Raw genomic sequence first — 20756 nt, forward strand, 5'->3', positions numbered from 1 at the left:
AGTCAATTTAGAAGAAAGTATTTGAAGTCTGACAATTAAAACCTGTAGCAGTTTAGCTACAGTATTAAGTTTGACAAAATTCCTAAACAAAGTAATTCTGAATTAAAGGCAAGGCATGTATCTAAATCAACTCCTCTGTCAAAATAAGGATTCCACACACTCCCAACCAGACAAATAACAAAGGTTGAATCCTACAGAATTACTTGGGATTCCAACAAGTAAAAATTAACAAATATTTCAATCCACGGTAGCTGCATTAGCAAAGTGCTGCTTGCCTCACTCTAGTTCTTAATATAGTCTTGTCGCCATAAAACTGGTACACAGGCTAAGAGGAAGTTGTTGGAACAAAAGGATAATGCTTAGCTTAAAAATCAGTAAAGTATACAACAGAGAAGTACGCTTTGATTGTATCCTAAGCAAATAACCCAAGAGGTTGGACTACATGGAGGAGACAACAAGACTGGAAGAAGATTCATCAACTACCAGTGATGTGCTGATAGCACAATCTTGCTTGAGGAAAGGGAAGGGGCTTTGACATGCTTACAGATTAGCATGGATTACATCCTTATATAAAGAAAACAAAACATTCTCACAACTGGACCGGTAAGGACTATCTTGACAAAAAGAGAATGAAGAGAATCCTAAATAAAAGGATTTCATTTTATTTAGCTGTACATTCAATACTCATGGAAGTCAATAAAGCAAATGAGAACCTATTGCATTAGACAAATTTGCTGCAAAGGTCTCTTTATAAAGTAATCAAAACCAAAGATATTTCCCTAAGGACTAGGGTATACTTGTTTCAAGTCATGATGTTTTCAATCATTTTATACACATCTGAATGCTGGCCAATGAATAAAGAAGAATTGATGTGTGTGAAATGTCACATTTGGGCAAGAGTCTGCAAAAAGAACAATCAAATCTGACTGGGAAGAAGTACAGCCAGAATGTTCTTAAGGAGTGAAGATGGCAAGACTTGGTCTCACATGCTTAGGACGTGTTGTCAGAAGGGACAAGTCCCTGCAAAGTTTGTTAAAGAGGGTCAACTGACACAGTGGTTACAACAGACTTTAAAAAGCAGTGATGATATGGATGACACAGGGGCAGGCAGTGTTTTGTTCTACTGGGTAGAGTGGATTGAATGGCCCCTACCAACAGTTCTTAATGGAGCAATTCTTAAGATTACAGGGCCACTATTAATACTTCTATCTCTTGAGGGTAAACAGCTAAGAAAATTCAAACCCGAGTCACCATAACACACTGCCTCCCACTCCAGGGCCTGTGGGAGACATGGTCCATCTCGGCACCCTGGCAACCAAGCACAGGTTCACGTCCTAGATGAATCTGGAACCCTCTCACTGGTATACAAATCAGAATAAGCCTCCAGGTTGCAGGCAGAAAAATCAAAGGATCAATTCAATGAAGATAAATGCAGAAGTGTTGCTGGCTACAGTGGTGTCGTTACACAGTGGTAAAATGGCTGCAGTGCTATAGTTACATGTCTAGAAACCATGATACTCTAAGACTGACCAGCAGTAAGACTTTGTCTGCTACCAGGAAACAGTATGCACCAAAATTCTGCAGCCTTCCTGAAGCTTCCATAAGGGGCTTCAATTACCTCAACTCTTCTTAGGCAGTAAATGTCTGAAACCCACAACTGCAATTAATAAATGTACCATTATGTCTTCTTGATTTATTTTGTGAAAACTAAAACTTTTGTAATATTTGAGTGTTTCATTTCTGTTTTAAATAACAATATCATTTCATTCTTTAGAAAACTAGACAATAAAAATAAACTTAGTGAGAAAAGTAAAATCATTTCTAATTACATCACCAACACAAACATAATTCTGGCTTTTTCTGGAATATTTCCAAGCTATTTTCCCACGTCATTGAGAAGCATTTAAAACAAAACAAAACAAAAAACCCAGAAGAGAGCCTGGATGCAGTAACCAGATTCTAAGTCACTAAGGCAGAGTAACCCAGTAATTTACCATCCAATGCAGTACTGAGAATGAAAGGGCTTCCTTTCCTCCTCCCCCTATTAATTAGTAAGGCAAGAAAACAGACAATCCAGGGCTGTTGTGGAAAACCTGAGAATATAGTTATTTACACATCTGAAGAACCAAGTCTATGGATTATAAACTTCCACTTTAAAAACAGTTCTATTAACCAGACTACAAACTATAAACAGCACCGTATTTTTTATTAGTTGGTGAAGGGGGCTGGGAAGAGGTGAGACAAGAAGGTAGACCTTCTTTCTAGGTCCTAATTAAACCAAAATTTTCTCAAAAAATTTCTTGAACAAAAACTATAATTAAAGATAAGAAAATACAAAATATAGGTATCACTTTTCTGTCTCACTACATTAGAAAGAACATTGGTACAATCTGTCTTTGTACAGGAAGTTACTTAGTCAAAAGCAGCTAATATTTCCCAGAATTATCAAGGTACTACACAAAAGTAGTACATTTAGTTCTTCTCACTCAAAATTATGCCACCTTTGATCAAAAGGGTTTTCTTCTCTATAAGTGGGTCAGGCTTCTTAAGAAAACTGAACATCAACATACATTGTTTCAAACATATCTTAGGGGCTAAAACAGTATGATAGCATAAGGGTAAAAAAGACATACATACCTAACAAAATCTAATTAGGCAGGACCAGATATAGAGATACAAAGAACACAGTGAGAACATCATGAGGGTATGGAAAAGTCAAAGTGTTGATTTAAGTATAGGAATCCATGGTTGATAAAAACAAGAATGTGCTTTCAGCCAAATGTCCCCTCCTCTTTTTCCTAGGATCTCACTTTATGGTAGCATCCCTTTTGGGTTTTTGCTTTACTCAGCAAGCCCTGGTAGCATCCTTCATTAAGGGCTAGGCTGCAACCCAAAAGGTCAGCAGTTCAACTATACCACCTACTCCAAGGAGAAAGAGAGGGAGCCTCCTCCTGTAAGGATATGAGGATTCAGAAACCAGATGGAGGGTCAACTTGAGTTGGAATCCACTCTACTGCAGTTGGATTTTGGGTTTTGATCCTTGACTCGCAGGCTACCTTTTGGTCCATCTCTTCAGAGTACTCTTTTTCAAGGGTCAATCCTGTTCAAATGTTCTATCTCTACCAGTCATATTTCACCTACAGTAACTTTAACCTCCAGATTACCCTTACATGAGTAAGGCAAGAGGGTGAAGGGTAAATTGTCTATAAAAATTTTATTTTTTTATACAGTGGAGGTAAAAAAAAAATTCTTTTTGAAGCTGTGTAAATAAGCATACATTTTAGAATCAGACACCAAAGAAAACATTTCCTTAACCCCTAGGATGTGACAAGGTACAGAAATTGCATTATGTCTTATTTAGAACATCCTGGTGGCCTCGTGCATAAGGAGTTTCATGACCAATGCAAAGGCTGGTGGTTCAGTCAAGCAGCTGCTCTGTGGGAGAGGTAAGGTTAACCTCCTCCCATGCAACTTACAGCTTCTGAAAACCCACTGAAGGGTCAGCTATGAGTCTGTTCCAAATCAATAGCACATAACCACCACACCAAATATAAATCCTACCCATAAAATACAAGTCATAATAATAAACTAGAGAAAAGAAACATAAATTTTCAGAAGTTCTCAAAAAATATTATATATTAATTGGCCTTTAAACCTCACCTGTCTCTAACAATGGAAAGATTTACACTGAGTAGTGAGAAGAAATAATTGCACTGAATAATTGCTTTCTTTATACGTTAACTTTTAAATACACTCTTGATTTACTGTAGGATCTTAATTTCTGCACATGCAAAGACTTATCCAGTATCCTTATTTAAAATGCCTAATTAAAGTTACCTCTCGCATTACACTATTTCAGTGCACAAATAAATCAGTGCTTTATTTTTATTAATTTTAAACTCTGTCTTTTAGAGAGTGTTCAAGAATCATTTTGCCAAAACAGAAGTATGCTTACAAAGGCAAAAATACAGAGGATTTCTAGGCATGAGCTCAGGGTGGAGTGAAAAACCTTTTATGTACATTAGCTCAGCTATAGTTTCTAATTACCAAACTGGTATATTTTATTACATCTTATCCTCCCAACAAAGAAGCTAGTGCCCAGAAAAGATAAACAAAAAGATATTCAGTGGCAGGATTGATTTGGAAATCTAGCCCTAAAGCATGTGATCAATCATCTAAGCCAAGCTTCTCTCATAAAACAATACTACCTCTTGAGCATCATTTTATATGCACTGTCTCCTTAAATCCTAGCAGCTCATATAAAGTGGGCACAATCATGTTTATTTCAAAGGTTAGGAAACTAAGGTTAGGTAAAGAGGTTGAGAGTTAATGTCTAGTCTTTGGTCCTAGGACCACATATATGTCTTTTCTGTGAATCATATACCTCCAGTTCTAGCTCAACTACCAAGATGGTAATTTTTTTACAGAAAGCTGTGATTCTGTCCAAAATCAAGTCAGACAATATCTCCTTTACCATCCAACCTCTTCCCTTCCACCTCTCACACACTCCCATGATCTTCCTGAAAAAACTAGGCAATTTCAGTTCCCATCCACCCACATGCAGGCTCAGAGATTCACCATTTTATCAGTCACTTCCTCCACCACACCTCTTAAATACACAGAAGCTCAAAGTTATTAGAAAACTTCTCGCAAGAGAAGGTAACTGGGGCCATGGTGAGCATCTATCATATTCTACATGACAAAATTATTTTAAGGCTAATAACCTTACTCTAAACCAAAGCTTTAAAATGAAAATTATTTCCCAATTTCATTTTCATCTTGTGATACTATTGCCTGTTTGAGTATTGCTACAACTATTACTTTATCTACAAAGCTAGTTTTAACATGCTTTCCAAGGATCCTTCCACTTTAAGGCTCTAAGCTATCTACTATACATTCCCTCTTCACTCTACCTGGTTTCAGGGATGAGGCTAGAAATGGTGGGAGGGGAGGGCAAACAGGCCAGATACCTGCAGTAACAATCACTACTGGGTTCTGACGAACACGTAAAGACTACTCAAAGGCCCACAAGGAGTCCAACCCACCACGAGCAACAGAAAACAATCCAGAGCCTGCACCTTGCCAACTCCAAACAAATCATCTATTTTTAGCTTACATCCCCTCAAGAGGAGGGCTCATCTCCAGCCACAAAGTGAAAGGCCAACTGGGCCCACAATGCATCAGGCACATGTGATCACCAGCGCTCAGGAGAGACCTGCGGCTTCACTACAGACAAGACCAAGTGAGAATGTGAGAACAGGTCACAGGTCTAAAGTGCACCAAGAAAGTAGTATTTCAAATATGATTCTGCTATTTTCAGCTTATTCTGGTGAAAGGCATTACTAGGGCTCCAAGAGGCAGGATAGCTTTACAGTTTAATCTTAATGCTCCAAACCTAGGTAAATGGTAAAGGTAATGGTAATAAGTAAACCCTGACACAGACACAAAAATTCCCAGTATCAGAATATTAAAGTCACCTTCAAAATAACCTTAAATAACAAATTATTAATTTATGAGTGTGAAAAAGGAAAGCATTTTAATAAATTCTGAATTTAAGAAAAGGCCTAAAACCAAACATTTCTTTTATAACACATTGCCACAAATGACAGCAAAATGTGTTTCTAAGCAAGGTCTTCAATTTAAAAGTGTGCAGCAAACTGATAAAGACTATGTTCTCTCTAACTCATACCATATTCATGAAATATGTGCAGTTGAGAAGATTATCTAAATTTAACATGAAGATGGGTATAAAGGTCTTGTCAACTGACTGATACATCTACCCACTGCCCTAGTTACTGCATCAATCCATTTCATCCAGGGTCATCCTCTTCTGTGCTGTCCCTCCACCCTTTTTTGAACATGATGTCCTTCTCCAAGAATCAGACCCTCCTGGCCACATGCCTAGAATATGTGAGAATTCAAAATCCTAGCTTCCAAGGAGAAATCCGGTTTCATCCTCTCCAAGAACAGAACTATTTATTTTCTTGGCTATCTATACTTTGTTCAAGACTCTTCTCCCGCACCACAACTCAAAGGAATCAATTTTTCTTCTGTCATCCTTAGTCATTGTCCAGCTCTCTGATGCACAGTAAGTAACTGCAAAGGCCATCGCCTGGATCAGGTGCACCCTGGTCCCTAGACAGACATAGGTGACTATAAAACCTATTCACTATTGTGGACCTCAAAAGTTAGTGGTTCACGGGCAAAATAAAATGTCAGATGGGTATATTTTTTAACCACGTTCACTGGACTGTTTTATTGAAGGTGACGTAGCCATAACATTGTGAAGACAGCTGGGATGTGATCTGGGGAAGAACACTCCCCCCTCTTCAAACCCCCACTGTTCCAAATAAGAGATAACCAACTATGGGAGAGCAGCCGAGACAGTGATCTGAGGGGACGAGTGGACATGGAACCGAGGGCTGCGGAGACCAGGCATGAGCTGGAAGGCTGAGGCGGCTGCACAGTTAACAAGTGTGAGTCTCTGTACCTCCACGGATGTGTGTATAAATATAGAGAGAAGTTGCTTCTTCCCCTTCTCTTCCTTCTGCTCGGTGCTGCTGGCCATGGTCCCATCTCTTTCCACATGGGGGTGAAAGGAAGGGTCGGATGACCAAGTCACCACCGAATCACAATCAGACCCATGTCCATCAGTTTCTTCTCTGCTACGACAGGGTTCTTCAAGTATTCGCTGAGTGCCTGGAAACCCTTCTGCATCTGCTCTAGCATGAGTCACATGGCCAAGTGACTCTTGATCTGCTGCACCTCGGGGCTGGCCATGGCCCATCACTTAACATTCTCAGGGCTGTCATGCCAGTTGTACTTGGCCATCATATAGTGCTGGTAGTCATGTGCCGCCTCCTTACAGTTGGTGTCCAGGTCCAGTGGCTTCTGATAGACATTCATGGTGTTCTTGTAGTCCTTCATGGCTTCGAGGGCTGCTGTCTTGCGTGTGTAGCCCTTGATGAATATGGGCTCGAGCAGGATGCACTTCTCACAGTCCTTGGGCACCAGCTGAAACTCAAGGAGTTTAGTGTAGTGGGCAGACCAATCGCTGTACAGTTTGGCATCTCGTGGGTTCCGCTTGATGGCTTCTGTGTAATGCTTCATGGCCTGGGGGTAGTCCCCTTTCTGGAAACACTCATTGCCTCTGTTCTTCTCCTCCAGAGCCAGGTCACAATTGATGTAGGCCACCTGCTCTTGCTCCTTCAGGATTTTTTCCGCCTGCTGGCATTTTTTCAGCACATCCGGGGTTCAGGGCTCTGCCAGAGACTTGTAGAAATAGATGGCATCTTTGTACTTCTCCTCCTTGAAATAGGAGTTGCCAATCCAAGCATAAACTTTGGTATATGCTTTTGTAGATAGTCTTCGCAGTTCTCTCTCCCCACCTCAATGGCCTTCTCACAAAGCTCCCGGCACTTATTGTAGTGGCCCTTCTCAAAGTACATGGCTGCTTGGCTGGTGATGTACGTCATGCTGGTGGGGTCCAGATCCGTGGCTTAGTCATAGTGCTTCAAGGCCGTATCAAAATCCTTTTTCTTGTAGACATCATTTGCCAACTCTTTTTCTTTCAAGTCCTGCTTCTTGTTCTCAGGAATACGTTCTTCCACTGGCTCTGGTTTGGTCTCCTTCTTAGGAGGAGGTGGTGGCGGAGGCATTGAAACCTCTTCCTCTTCATCCATGGTGCCAAGGTCAACTCCCAGAAGGACACTGAGCGTGGTTATGATGCGCAGATCTTGCAGCTTCATGCCCAGGTCAGATGGCTTGTTCTGCACTTGCTCTATCAGTTCCCAGGAGGAAGTATCACTGAGAAGTGCCCTTGTCCTGGAGTCGTTCTCCAATTTCTGGTACATATTGGGCATGTTGAAAGGGTTCATAAATTTTCTCTCTGCCAATGGGCCCCTCCGTATTCCATAAACCTTTGAGCTGAGGATTATTGACTTCATGTTTTAAACCCTCCTCATGGGTTCATTTGGCCTCCTCAAACCAGTTTCAAAATTCGAGAACAGTTGCTTTTCGCGAATAGCCCTTGCCCCAGTCAGGCTTCAAGTCCACGGTTCTGCAGCCATCCTCATGGGCCTTCTGGTAGTCTCCTTTCTGGGCCTAGGCGGCAGAGTGATTGCCGTAGAGCACGTGGTTCTTGGGATCTAACGTGATGGCCTCTGAGTAGCACTGCAGCCTATGTTCCCGTGCCACGTTCTCAACCCCAAGCCCAGATGGGTCTATTTGTGAGGACAGAGTGTTACCAGCAAGGCTAAAATGCCCCAAGTGCTATCAGTCCATCAGCAGGATTTTCCAGATATAGTATGTCTACTAAAAGGGAGAAAACCATCACACTTGTTGGAAGCCTTCACTGCAAACTATGAGAGACTGGTAAGGTTTCTGGGCAACGTCTGGGTGTTATTGTTGTTAGGTGTTTGCTACTCATAACGAACCTTTGTACAAGAGCCCTAAACCCTGTTCTATCCTGTACCAACCTTATTGTCTCTGATACACCTACCCCTATTACCCCAATCACTGAATCAATCCATCTAATTATGGGTCTTCCTCTCTTGCGCTTTCTCTCCACCCTCCTAAACATGATGTCCCTCTCCAAGGACTGGTCCCTCCTTGTAACATGTCAAAGTAGGTCAGAAGAAGCTCCAGAATCCTTGTCCTCAAGGACCAGCCTGGTTTCACCCTCACCAGAACAAACCGGTCTATTTTAGCAGTCCGGGTAACAGCTGTGGAAATAAAAAGCTGTTCAGTAGGCCATTAAACAGATGAAACTGCCCTGCATTCCCTGATAGACAAAAGGAAATCACAACTCTTCTAAGAAAGAATTAGAATAAAGTCCTTCATTCTAATAAGCGCTTGTGTACTACATGGGTCACATGCAGTGTCTAATGGTTTGAGGGGCACTGTACTTTGGCACAGAGATACAAATGGTGGACTGGGAGATCAAAACCGGGTATCAAGGAAGGCCAGTCCTAACAGGGGAAATGGTACCTGACTCATGGTCCTTACTGAGGGAAAGGCGTATGATGAGGGAAAGAAAAGGTGAAAAGACCAAGAATAGCAGGTCAGTAGAACCGTCCATGTGGCTTTAGCAAAGAGTACAGACAGTGGCAGGCTGTGAAAGACCTTCTCTAGCTATATTCGTCTCTTCTGTGGATAGCAACCTGGACATCATACAAAAGCAGAGGGGGGACAGGGTAAGCAGCACTGGATATCAGGGGCAAGGAAGTGCAGAATAAAAGTGCAGTAGTGTAGCTGCAGTGTAGCAAATGGATTATCTGTAAAAGAAGCAATCGGAATTAGGTGAACAACGTGAAATGGGAATGAAAATACTACCATTCCAAGAAAGCCAATCAGCAGGCGCTTGAATATAAAAGTTAGACAAGTTTGCTTTTTTACATTAAATTCAAAGAAACAATGTTTTTGAGGCAGAAGAGTCCTGTCCAGGAAAAGGAAGCTGGGTAAAGCCTGAGGACACCACATTTGTAGAGCCTGGCAATTAAGACGAAACAAGAGCAAGAAGCCTGGCAGCAAGACTGTAATGGCTACAGCAGCTTCTGTTTTACTGAAAAGCTAGAAGGTTAAAGAAACACATCAGCAAAAGTCATTACTATATGCTAGGCTCTCATTAGGGCTGTCCCTCAATCATTGCACAGACCTCTCCCAAATATGTCCAATGCCTCCTGCTTTCTTCCAAAGCTATTTATGGTCATTTAAACTCAGAAAGGCAGGTTACATACAGTATAATTTTTGTCACTGACTTCAGAGCCCCTGAGGGCAGCCATAACCTAATAAATCTCCCTCCTTCCCCTTCTGCAACCACATTTTAAAAGAGAGGAAAGTTAATCAAGCACAGATAGGCCTTATAGCCTATCTACCAGTTCAGCCAAAAAGGATTAAAGCAAGATAATGAGTTTGGGTTGGGGCCTGTTACATTTGAGATGTCACTGGGACAGTCAGGTAGTGATGTCAAGTGGGCATGTGGACATTGTGTGCCTGTAGCTCAGAAAAGGGAGCTGGAAACATAAATTTGGTAGTCAGTCACCAGTATGCAGATGGTATTCAATACCATGGAAACAGAAGAGCTCTTTTTCAGAGAGAAAGCAGACAAGAAGAAATAGACCTAGGACACAGCCTCTAAGGAACTGCCAATGTTTATACAAAAGGAGGCACCAGCAAAGGTAATTAACTGGGAGGAATCACTGTTAGTTTTTCATCTTATCAACTTTTTTACTAGTATAGATAGAGGCCTTCCATTTTAAAAGCATGCCTATGTATTTCCATGTTAGTTTGAGTAATGAAACAACTACACATTTTAACAATTTCAATTATAACAATGTAGGTAACAATTATCTTCCATTTACTCAAAACTGTTAAACAGAGCAAAACAAAGAAGGCTGAGTCCATGAATGAATACTCTGTAGAGGAGTGACATTTTTGGATAAAGAAAGCCTTTCTCTTATGAGAGGGTTAATAGCTCAGATTTCTATAAGTAACAAGGAAGTATGACTTGAGCATTAAAATACACAAGTGTTGGGCCATGGCTCAAAAAAAGTAATTCAAAGACTATTCCTTAAAAAGGGAAATTATGCTTGGAAAGATGGGGGGGAGTCAATAAAAGGAAGCCCTTCAACCAGATGGAGCGACACTCTGCTGCAATGGGCCCCAGTATGTCAGGCGATGACGAAAGCACAGGAAAGGACAGGGTGCAGGTTACTGTTCACAGGGTTGCTATGAGTCATACGCGATAGTATTTAACAACAATAACAACATCAAATTCAATTATTTTGTAGATAAAAATAGGGAGGAACACTACCATGTGAGCTGGTAATCAAAACTTTTTCTCCAAGGGCTCAGCACTACTGCTTACTTCTATGGCTAAACAATGTTTCTAGTATTAACTATTTCCAATGCCTTTTCTCTTGCCTCTCTTTATTTTCATTATGTTGTTGGTTTTGGTTGCCATTGAGTGGAGCACTGACTAATAGTAACCTATGAACAAAAGGCAGGAAGCCTTTCTATAACTATTGTCATTCCTCACAGTTCACAGAGTTTCCAGAGGCATGTTGTTTAGGAAGTGGATGCCACTCCTGCTTCCAAAATTTTCATTACAGATAAGGCATTAATAAAATATAAAAGGAGATACTTTTTACAATCATCAGCTCTGTGACTTCAGGTTTAAGTTATCTACAAGCATCTGTTTTTCTTCACCTGTAAAAGAGATGACTGCTGATATTGCTGAGAGGACTACCTTAGCACTCAGCAAGTGTCAGGAGGAGAGACTAAAAGTGAATAGCAACTAGGATCTAATAAAATTCTTCTCTGTGCTTCCGTGATTGTTAAAGAGCCAGCAACACTCACACAGCTACCTGAAATGCCTGTCACCAACCAAAGAAACAAAACTTTGTTGATTTCTCACTTTCTTCTTCAAAGTTCACCAGTAACTGACCAAAATGTACAATCTTGACCACTAACTGGTACCTAACCAAATGAATTCAACAAGATTAAATTGCTCCTCGGAAGGGGTTCTCTCCACTTTTACAATTTACAGGTTCTGAAAATCCAGAGCTGTGGAAAGTCAGCAACAAGGAAGACTTTCCAATACACTGGCACACAATTTGATGGGATACACAGTTAAAGGAAGCACAGTAGTTGGTCCAAAAGAATCAGTCATATTTGTATTTAAACGAAGGTCTCTTTGCCTAAGAAAATGCCATGTTGTTGTTGCTTTATGCTGTCGAGTTGGAACTAACCCATAGGTGACCCACCAGCAGGTTTTCAGTGGCAGTGGATCACAAGGGAGGAGACTGCCCATCCTTCCCCCATGGAGCAGCTGGAGGATTTAAACCACATGCCTTTGAAACTGATTGCAGCAAATGATTAAGAAATTGATTTCTTAGGTCCCTTAGCCTTGATAATAACCAAAACATGCCTGTAGTTATTTGCCTTCGAGTCAACTACGACCCATACAATGGCTCTAAACCTTGCCAGCCTCTCTTTCTCTGACACACCTGACCCCATCACTCCTGTGTCAATCCATCTCATCCAGAGTCTTCCTCTCCTATGGGGACACTCTTCCATTCTAACCATGATGTCCTTCTCAGTAAGAAATGTATAGGTTTCTTTAAAAAGAAAGATACAGGATCAAAATCTCATATAAAATAATAAATAAAGTAAAAGGGAAAAAATTCCTTCTGTGCACATATGCTACTGATGATTGCTGTTTCGTGTCCAAGGATGGCATGCCTTCTAGATGCTGGTGCACTGAAGTTTCTAGATAAACACTTGACAGTAAATGCTCCTAAATATGCATTTGACTATGACTGACTAGCTGACTAAGAACAATTAATGCACAAAAAGGCTTAACATCCTCATTATTCAGAAAATGTATTCTGGTGGCACAGGCTTTGGAGCTGCAAAAAGACAGCTCTGACAGTAGCACTGTAACAATTTAAGTCCCCTAACATTTGACATTAAACTGTAAACTTGGGAAGGTGGATTTCTTACCTCTAAAGTGGAAACAAAACAACACACACTTCATATTTACATGGGTTGCTTTTAAAATTAATGTAATAACACAAGAACGTGCTGTAAAACAAAGGGTCTTTAAGTTATTATGCCCATGTTCTGGCTAAAGTAGAGCTAAAAGCACAGTATAATTAAAAATAATCTGTTTTAAGAAAGGTAACTGATAAGGGAGCTCTGGTGGCCTAGTGGCAAGATGCTGCACTGCAATCCCAGAGATAGGCAGTTCAAATCCACCAGATGCTCTGCTGGAGAAGAGGTGGGCAATCTCCTCCTGTACCAGTCAGATCTGATTGGACGGTACATGTAAAAATAATACAATAAAAAGTATTAAAAAAAAAAAAGATAACTGATGAAATCAAATTCTTTGGACCGTGTTCTAGACTCAAAGCCTTTTAATTTAAAAAATCTGGAACTTCCAACAAACTGCTTCACCAATGCGGGCACTAGTTCTCCTTGAGCGTGATCCAACGGTAAGGATGACATGGATCTCTCTCCAAAGCCACTTCTGGCTATGTGCCTGGCAAAAATTAAGCACTAGTTAAATGCTGTCCAGCTGGGGAGAAAATGAAATTATCATAACTGACTTATATCACACATAAGGATACTTTATCATTCCTAAACCTAAGTATATTAACAAAATCAATTTTCACAGAATCTCTCTTTTAGTCTTAGATTCATTCAGTCTTAGACACAGATGACCTGAAGTGACCTTGATATATGACAGATAAATTATCAATGTCTTCATGTAAATTCTTGCTGCCTGTGTGCGTCTCAAAGAATGAGCATCTTACTAAAATTCTGAGATTATTCTAGTGCTACACACACAAGTATTTAAGAAATGGAATAAATGCAAGAGAAGAAAAATAACTTGTTAGTAACGCCTGAGAAAAGCACTGTTCAACTTACTGAAGGACGCTGCATCTTTTCACCATATGATTATTTCCCACTTGGCCACTGGTTGTTTTCACCTTATCCTATAAGGCCACTGAACACTAAATGAAAGATTTTAAATAAAAAAAAAAAAACCAAACAAAAAAAACCAACAGAAAACCCTTCAAAAGGAATGAAATATCAGGGAACAAGACAGTCTTTTAGGAAAAGTTAACTTCAGTAAACGCTATTTTAAAATATTAAATTTAGGAGGCAATCTTTGAGGCCGAGACCCACTGTACTCCACAGATCTGTAATAAAGTGCATTTTAAAAAAAAAAATTAAATTTAAAAGAAATTTCATGGGGGGAGGGGGGGAACTTCTCATTGACCTAACAGCATTTCTATAAAAAATTTTAAAAAAATCTGTGATTCTATTAAATGATCAGATGAGAGAACTGCAGAATAAATTTTATTTCAATTTGAAGCAGGAGTGGCATCCGCTTCCTAAGCAACATGCCTCTGAAAAGTCTATGAACTTTGATAAATGTCAATAGTTATAGAAAAGCTTCAGGACTTCTATTCATAGGGTCACTATGAGTTGTGCTCAACAGCAATCAACAAGAATCATAATTAGCTCCACTTTTGTCACTAGTTGGTGTGTTGTGTAAAAGAGATGTGTTTTAAAGGAGCCAGGTGACGTCCGTGGGCTTGAGCGTGACAAGGATGGTGGCAAAACGAAAGGACAGAAAGGGTCGGGTAGTAAGCCTGAGATGACTTGATGGCACCTAACAACCACCTCTCCAACTAAATGGTGACAGTTGTCATAATTTTTCCATCCATTTCCAGATGAAAGAAATTACAAAGTCCACAGATCATTCTGTAACCTTTTATTGTAGAAGAAACAACTGCATTTCTTTAGGCTTTCTTAACTGATTTTACGCTATGGTCCACAAAAGTATAAGGCAATTTTTTTTGGTTGTTGTTTTGTAAATGGGTAAGAATAAAACCACAAATCCCATTTCCAACATTCAAGACAAACTGCAGCACAAAGTTCAAAGACCTAACCAGTGCACTGAAGAGTCTTTGTCTCGGAGCACAGAACATCAACCAGGTAGTTTCCTCAGGCTCCCTCCAACCCATCCTCTCCCCAACTGGCATTACGGAATTACAGTTCCCAGAAGGCACAAGAATTTTAGATTCCTGTGGTCCTGAGGCGAAGAGTTCACAGGACACTAAGCAGGAAAGAAGGAAGCAACAATAAAAACACATCTAACCCAAAGGACAATATTGAGTAATGAAGTGGTTAAATTTTGCAGTAATACTAAATCCATGAGTGTTTAACTGTACATCCATCCTTAAGACCCTGACGGAACAAGGAAGGGGAAACATAATCCCTTACTAATATTAAATTTTCAAAAAAAGTAAACATATGTGTATGTGTTTGGTCATCCGTCTGAGTAAAAAACTTAGGATCACATAGCTTCTTGAAATCTCTTACAAAATTAAGATTCACAAGCATAAACAGTCCATTGCTTATCTGTCAGTTTGTTATTATGTCATGGCTTGTTTGTGCTATAATGCTGGAAGCTACACCAATGGTATTTCAAATACCAGTGTGATTGCTCTGATGGATGGGTCTCAGGAGAGCTTCCAAACCAAGGCAGACTAGTAAGAAAGAAATGGTCTCCTTCGAAAAATTCGCCACTGAATGTCCTCTGGAACACAAAAGAACACTGCCTGATATACTGCTAGGAGATTAGCCTCTCCCCCACCCCCATCCTGGTTGGAAAGGACGCCAGATACATAGTATTTGAAACAGTGAATTAGGGCAGACCAATGATCACACAGATCAGACAGGACTCAGCCATGGGTCAATCTGTTGTGACAGAGGATGCCATAATCCAAGCCAATTCCACAGTAATGAACAGAAAATGAATAGTGCACTCAAGTTTATTTTCACTAAGTATCTCGCTAAATGCTAACATTTAACCAATGGCAGGCACACTAAGTGTATGTACTTACTGGATTTTTTTTATTATTGAATAATGTATGAAATGCTTCAACTAACTCATTGCCTAGCCTACTGAAATTCTAGAACCCTCCATCAAGTTTCTGAGGTGTAAGTCCTAACAGGAGGAGATCATCAATCTTTCTCCTACAGAAACACTGATGAGTTCAAACTACAGAAGAACTTCTGTGTTAGCCGAGCAGCTCTTTACAGACTATTCCACCAGGGCTCCTATTATAAGTTTTAAATGTAGTTAAAAGTTGATGAAACTAATTGTCTATTCTCTTATGGACACGAGAGGCCCCACAGTAACATTTGACTCTATTTGGGGAAAGAGGTCAACAGCAGAAGTACTGGTAAGTCAGCACTGTTCAGCTTATTTTTCAATCCCACCAACACACTTCAAGTGGAGACATGGTGAGAATGATGGTTTAAGCGAAAAAAGGTTTTCTTACACACTGACAGTGAGAAGAGTGTGTGTGTGTGTGTGTGTGTGTGTGTGTGTGTGTGTGTAGTTACACCTTTCTGGAGACCAATTTAACACTCCTTAACTTAAAGCTTTAAAAGATTGCACCTGCCCTTTGAACAAGTAATTCTGCATCTGTCTAAAATCAATTAAAAAACAAAATTCTATCCATTAGATATAGGTGGATACCTATGGACTCAGTCCTACTGGCCTTTAAAATGATACAATAAAAAGATGCTACAGAAAAGAGCTCTGGTGGCCTAGTGGCAAGAAGCTACATTGCAATCACAGAGGTATGTGGTTCAAATCCACCAGATCCTCTGCTGAAGAAGGAGGGACAACCTCCTCCTGTACCAGTCAGATCCAATTTGATGGTATACACACACACACAAAAATAATTTTTTTTAAAAAAAAAAAGGTAACTACAGAACAGTATATGATAACAACAAAATGAAATAGCATGTCAAGCACCAAAAAGCCAATTCCAAAATTACTTATAAGTACAACACTGGGTTTTCTTGCGGGCAATGCTGTTCCTGTTAAAGTAAATGTTTTCCTTTTTGTTGTTTTATTTCATTGCCATTAAAATATATACAACAATGTGTGTGCTTAGTTTACATGTTTTCAAGTACAATTAAAACAATGCCATTCATTTTGTACAACTCTTACCATCCTGTTTCCAAATTATTCCAACACTGTTTACAAAAACTGTGCCCTCTAAGCAGACTATCCCTTTCTCTCTTCTTTCACATCCTTGGTGGCCATTAACAAATGGACTGACATCACACTGTATTTGTAACTGCATTTTCCCCCAAGGTACATCCATGTTATGGGCATGCACATTTCCCTTCATAGCTGAATAACATTCCAGTGTGTGCAGGTGCTGCATTTTGTTGATCAATCGATTCATCACTTGACATTTAGGCTATTTTCCATTTTTTGGCAATTGTGAACAATACTGCAGCAAGAATTGTGTACAAATGTTTTTTTGGCGGCTTGTTTTGTTTTGTTTTTACATTCCTGCTTTCAAATTGTTTAGGTATATACCTAAGACTAAAGTTACAAGTTACCTTTTTAAAAAATAGACCAACTTTTCCTCAACGATTGTATCATTCTATTAAATTGTAGGAGTTCTTTATATATTCCAGATAAACAGTTCTCCGATAACTTCTTTTCTTTCTGTTGATAAAGTCCTTAGTTGCAAAAACATTTTTACATTTTACATGAAGCCCACTTTATCTTGTCTTTTAATGCTGTGCTTTTCCAGTAGTATCTAAGAATCCGTTGTTTAAAATTAGCACTTCCAAAGGACTCAATCTGTGAGGGGTTGTTCTTAAAACTTTTATGGGTTTGGTGCTCACAATTGGGTTCTTTACAGTTCTACCAAGTGCTCAAACTGAGAAGAAAACACAGTGAAATCTCCGAAAGCTGGAACTCAAGAGGACCGCCTTGTTTTCCTCTCTTTGACAGGTGGAGTATCACCGTTTCCCAGTGCTGGTTATAGTAAAAAATATTTGTGTCTCCCTTCTTTGACAACATCCTCATTTACAATGGCTCTTGTATTTCCTGATTTTGCTATATTAATAATCCTGGTGACCACCTCTTGGTGACAAAGACATGATTTTAAAAAATTTCAAATTTTGAAAACCTTTCTTTTAAAAGGTGTGCATCAAGTTCTCTTCTGAAATAATAATTTGAAGGGGAAAGTTTGTTTTTCTCAGAAAAATTAGTATCTTATTTTCTTCCTCGCAATACTAAGAACAATGTTACTTTTTCTTGCTCCATGCCCTGGTTGCCAAAAGACAGAAAAGCCAAGCTTGGCAGTCACCTTTAGTGGCTGTAAAGAAAACCTGGCCTACGAGCTGGGTGTGCATCCATTACCATCATAATCCTTCTCCTCTTCCTTGCCCTTCCTCTGACCCTTTACCTACTGCATCACAGGTAATATTCTGACTAGTCTCCAAGTCTTTTCTGGCATGGGGGACATGAGTGAATAAGGGAAATAGAAAGGCAAACAAATAGTAAAGGATGAAAAGGCAGTTGTGCAAAAGAATCCTGAACTACCCCTATTATTTTCAGATTATTTCTAAAAATTTACATTCTCCCAGAGTGGGCGATTAATAAGTATTTGTGAAATAAACGATCATAATGATTGCTCAGCCTGAAACAGTTTATCTTACTAAAAGAGCCTTCCTACTCCAAACAGGTGATATATTCTAGTTAACGTGTTGCCACAAATGAAGGTAATATATATTTTTTTTTTAAAAAAGTGTTTCTAAGCACGGTTGTCAATTTAAAAGTGTGCGGCAACTTGTTAACAATACTGAGTATCTTAGTGTGTGGACATCAGAACAGTGGTCTCTATTATTTTGCACACTATAGACATCAGGCGTTCCAGATATGCCTGTGAGCATGATAGCTGTTTTACATGTACTTTGCATCTACAGACAGATGTTCATTACTCAAAGGATGTAAAAACCAGTCAGAACTTCAACTCATCTCCTTTTTCTTCGTTTTTATTCTCTCTCTTTTCCCAACATGTAATCTCTCTTTAATGGTTGGTTCCTCTTGAAAATATGCCCAAATATATGAGAATTAGTTTCACCATTTCTTTCTGGTTGTCCTTCTTCTGAGGCAGATTTCTTTGCTTTTGTGGTAGTCCATGGGATACTCAATAAACACTCTTCCCCACAATTTTAAGGTATTGATTCTTCTTCGGTCTTCTATATTCATTATGTAACTTTCAAGTGCACAGGAAGCAACTGAAAATAGCAAGACTTGGATCAGATGCACCTTAGTCTTTAAACTGATGTAACTGCTCTTTAGAACACTGGGAAGGTCCTTAACAGTAGATCTCTCCCAGGCAAGAAATTTCTCTTAATTTCTTGTCTGCTGTTACCAAGGGTGTTAACTGTGGATCCATGGAAAATGAAGTAATTGACAACTTCAATCTTTTCTCCAACTATTATAAGGAGGATCATTAGCTAAATCTGGAAGCTAGATACTCTCTTAATAAGGAAGGTGTGAGCCTACCTTGTTTTGCAGGCAATACCAGACTTAACACACATTCAAGCTACAGTGAACCTCACTTAAAAACATGTGGTTTGAAGTTTGAGAGTACTTGTTTGTCTTCACATTATTCCTAGTAATCTACCGTCACACAGGATTACAGTGTCCAATTAGCTGGTGTTAATATTCTCAGATGTTCACTTGAAGAGGTTTAAAAATTGAACTTATAAAACGTAATAAATAGGTAAGTTGGGTAAGGGGAAATGCAATATACAAAGAGTTTGATGAGATACTGTAAGTATAATTAATGTTATAAAACAAAATGAATGTATTAAAATCAATGATAAATAAGAATAAAATAATATTTTTTTTAAAAGTAATCATATGCAACAAATAATTTTTTTTCCCCAAAGAAAAGCGAACTACGGGGGTAGGGAGGAAAATGTGCAATGGAAATCCAAGTTATCTATATGCTTTTGTTAAAAATCTCTTTTAAAATAAAAAGAATTTTTAAAAAGTAGTCATAATGGACTAAGAGCTCTGGTAGCTCAGTGGAAAAGGAGCTGTACTGCCTACTCAAAGCCATGCAGTTCGAATCTATGAGCTACTCCATGGGAAAGACCAGCACTCTCCCCCCAAGTGATTCTGTCTCTGAGGGTGAGCTATACGTTTGCTCTGATGCAAGAGGACATAACAAACATAATGGGGGGGGGGGAGAATTAAAAGTATTTAAATTACCTTAGAACCATCTTACAATAGAATTGTTGAAATTAAATCCCACCCTAAGTCAACATCATTTGTATTTGAGTCATAATTTAATCCCAATTTTCCACCTCTGAAAACCCACAAGAGCCATAGTACCAGCCAGCCTTCAAGAGCTGAGCAGCAGCTGTCTCCTTAGCTGCAGCTGTGGCCTGTAGTTTCCCTCCCTCAGTGCCCACGTAGCCCCTCGTCACTCATTCACAGTGCTCTTCACAAGCAACTGAGTCAGAGATCCCTTCATCACAGCTCTGGAATCTAAAAAAGAAGTTCCCCAGAATGGCAATCTTTGGTTAACTGGAATTCTTTCAAGGAATGTCAAGAGCCACTCACTGCACTGTCATCATGACACAAAGTTTAGCAACACATGACCTAGGAATCAACCAAGTTATAGTACTCTTTTGTGCTGCATTTTCTATTTCCTGATCGCCACATTACTGAGTGGCTTAGAGATCAGCAGCTGTTCAAAAATGTTGGGCGGAAAGTTGGATGAATGGAGAAGGGGATGAATGGAAAGATGAATGAATGGGTGGATAACAAATGAACAAATGTAGTCTTCTAAAATTAGTCTTGATTTCTCCCAGCCCCTGGCATAAAAAGGATCCTATTACGAAGGGAATCTGCAGTGTGGCTATTAAAAGTAGATCGTTTTTAAACTGTTGTTATTATTAATACTTTGTTCAGAACTTCATGTTTGTTCAGAACTTCACCTTATACTCTCTGAGCTTGAGGAATATAGCTTCGGACTATACAGACCAAAATAAGGACCAAAACAACTCGGGGTATGCAGAATGATTTGGGGGGATTCTCTGAATCAAACACTAAGACAAGTTACTCTGTTCCAAACTTTTTTCAATCTATCCAAGCACACCAAGGGCCTAACTAATCTCACTTTGGTGCTAGCACCATAAACTCTAAATTAAATTCCCTTGTAAACAGAAAGACTATGTTACTATGAAGTCTTCATCAGACAACAGAATCTAGACATTTAACTTAGTAACTTTTTTTAAAAGCTACTCGTTTTCAGGGCAGCATCTGTTAACTGAAATATATCAATTGGTATACCATCTATTCCTGGAGCCTTATTTTTGGCCATGTCCTTCAAAGCAGCCTGAAC

The 20756-nt window shown here is 39.4% G+C and overlaps 1 protein-coding gene and 1 pseudogene across 1 annotated transcript in view; both read right to left on the reverse strand.

Annotated features, from left to right (window-relative positions):
• The window catches only part of SRPK2 (SRSF protein kinase 2), a 131811-nt gene that overhangs the window by 98462 nt on the left and 12593 nt on the right, over window positions 1-20756 (reverse strand). The gene's annotated exons all lie outside the window — the stretch shown is intronic.
• LOC102854213 overlaps window positions 6619-20756 on the reverse strand; it is a 25905-nt pseudogene continuing 11767 nt past the window's right edge.

Source organism: Elephantulus edwardii, unplaced genomic scaffold (genome assembly GCF_000299155.1).
Source record: "Elephantulus edwardii isolate Elephantulus edwardi_28Jun2011 unplaced genomic scaffold, EleEdw1.0 scaffold00022, whole genome shotgun sequence".
NCBI classification, from domain to species: Eukaryota; Metazoa; Chordata; class Mammalia; order Macroscelidea; family Macroscelididae; genus Elephantulus; species Elephantulus edwardii.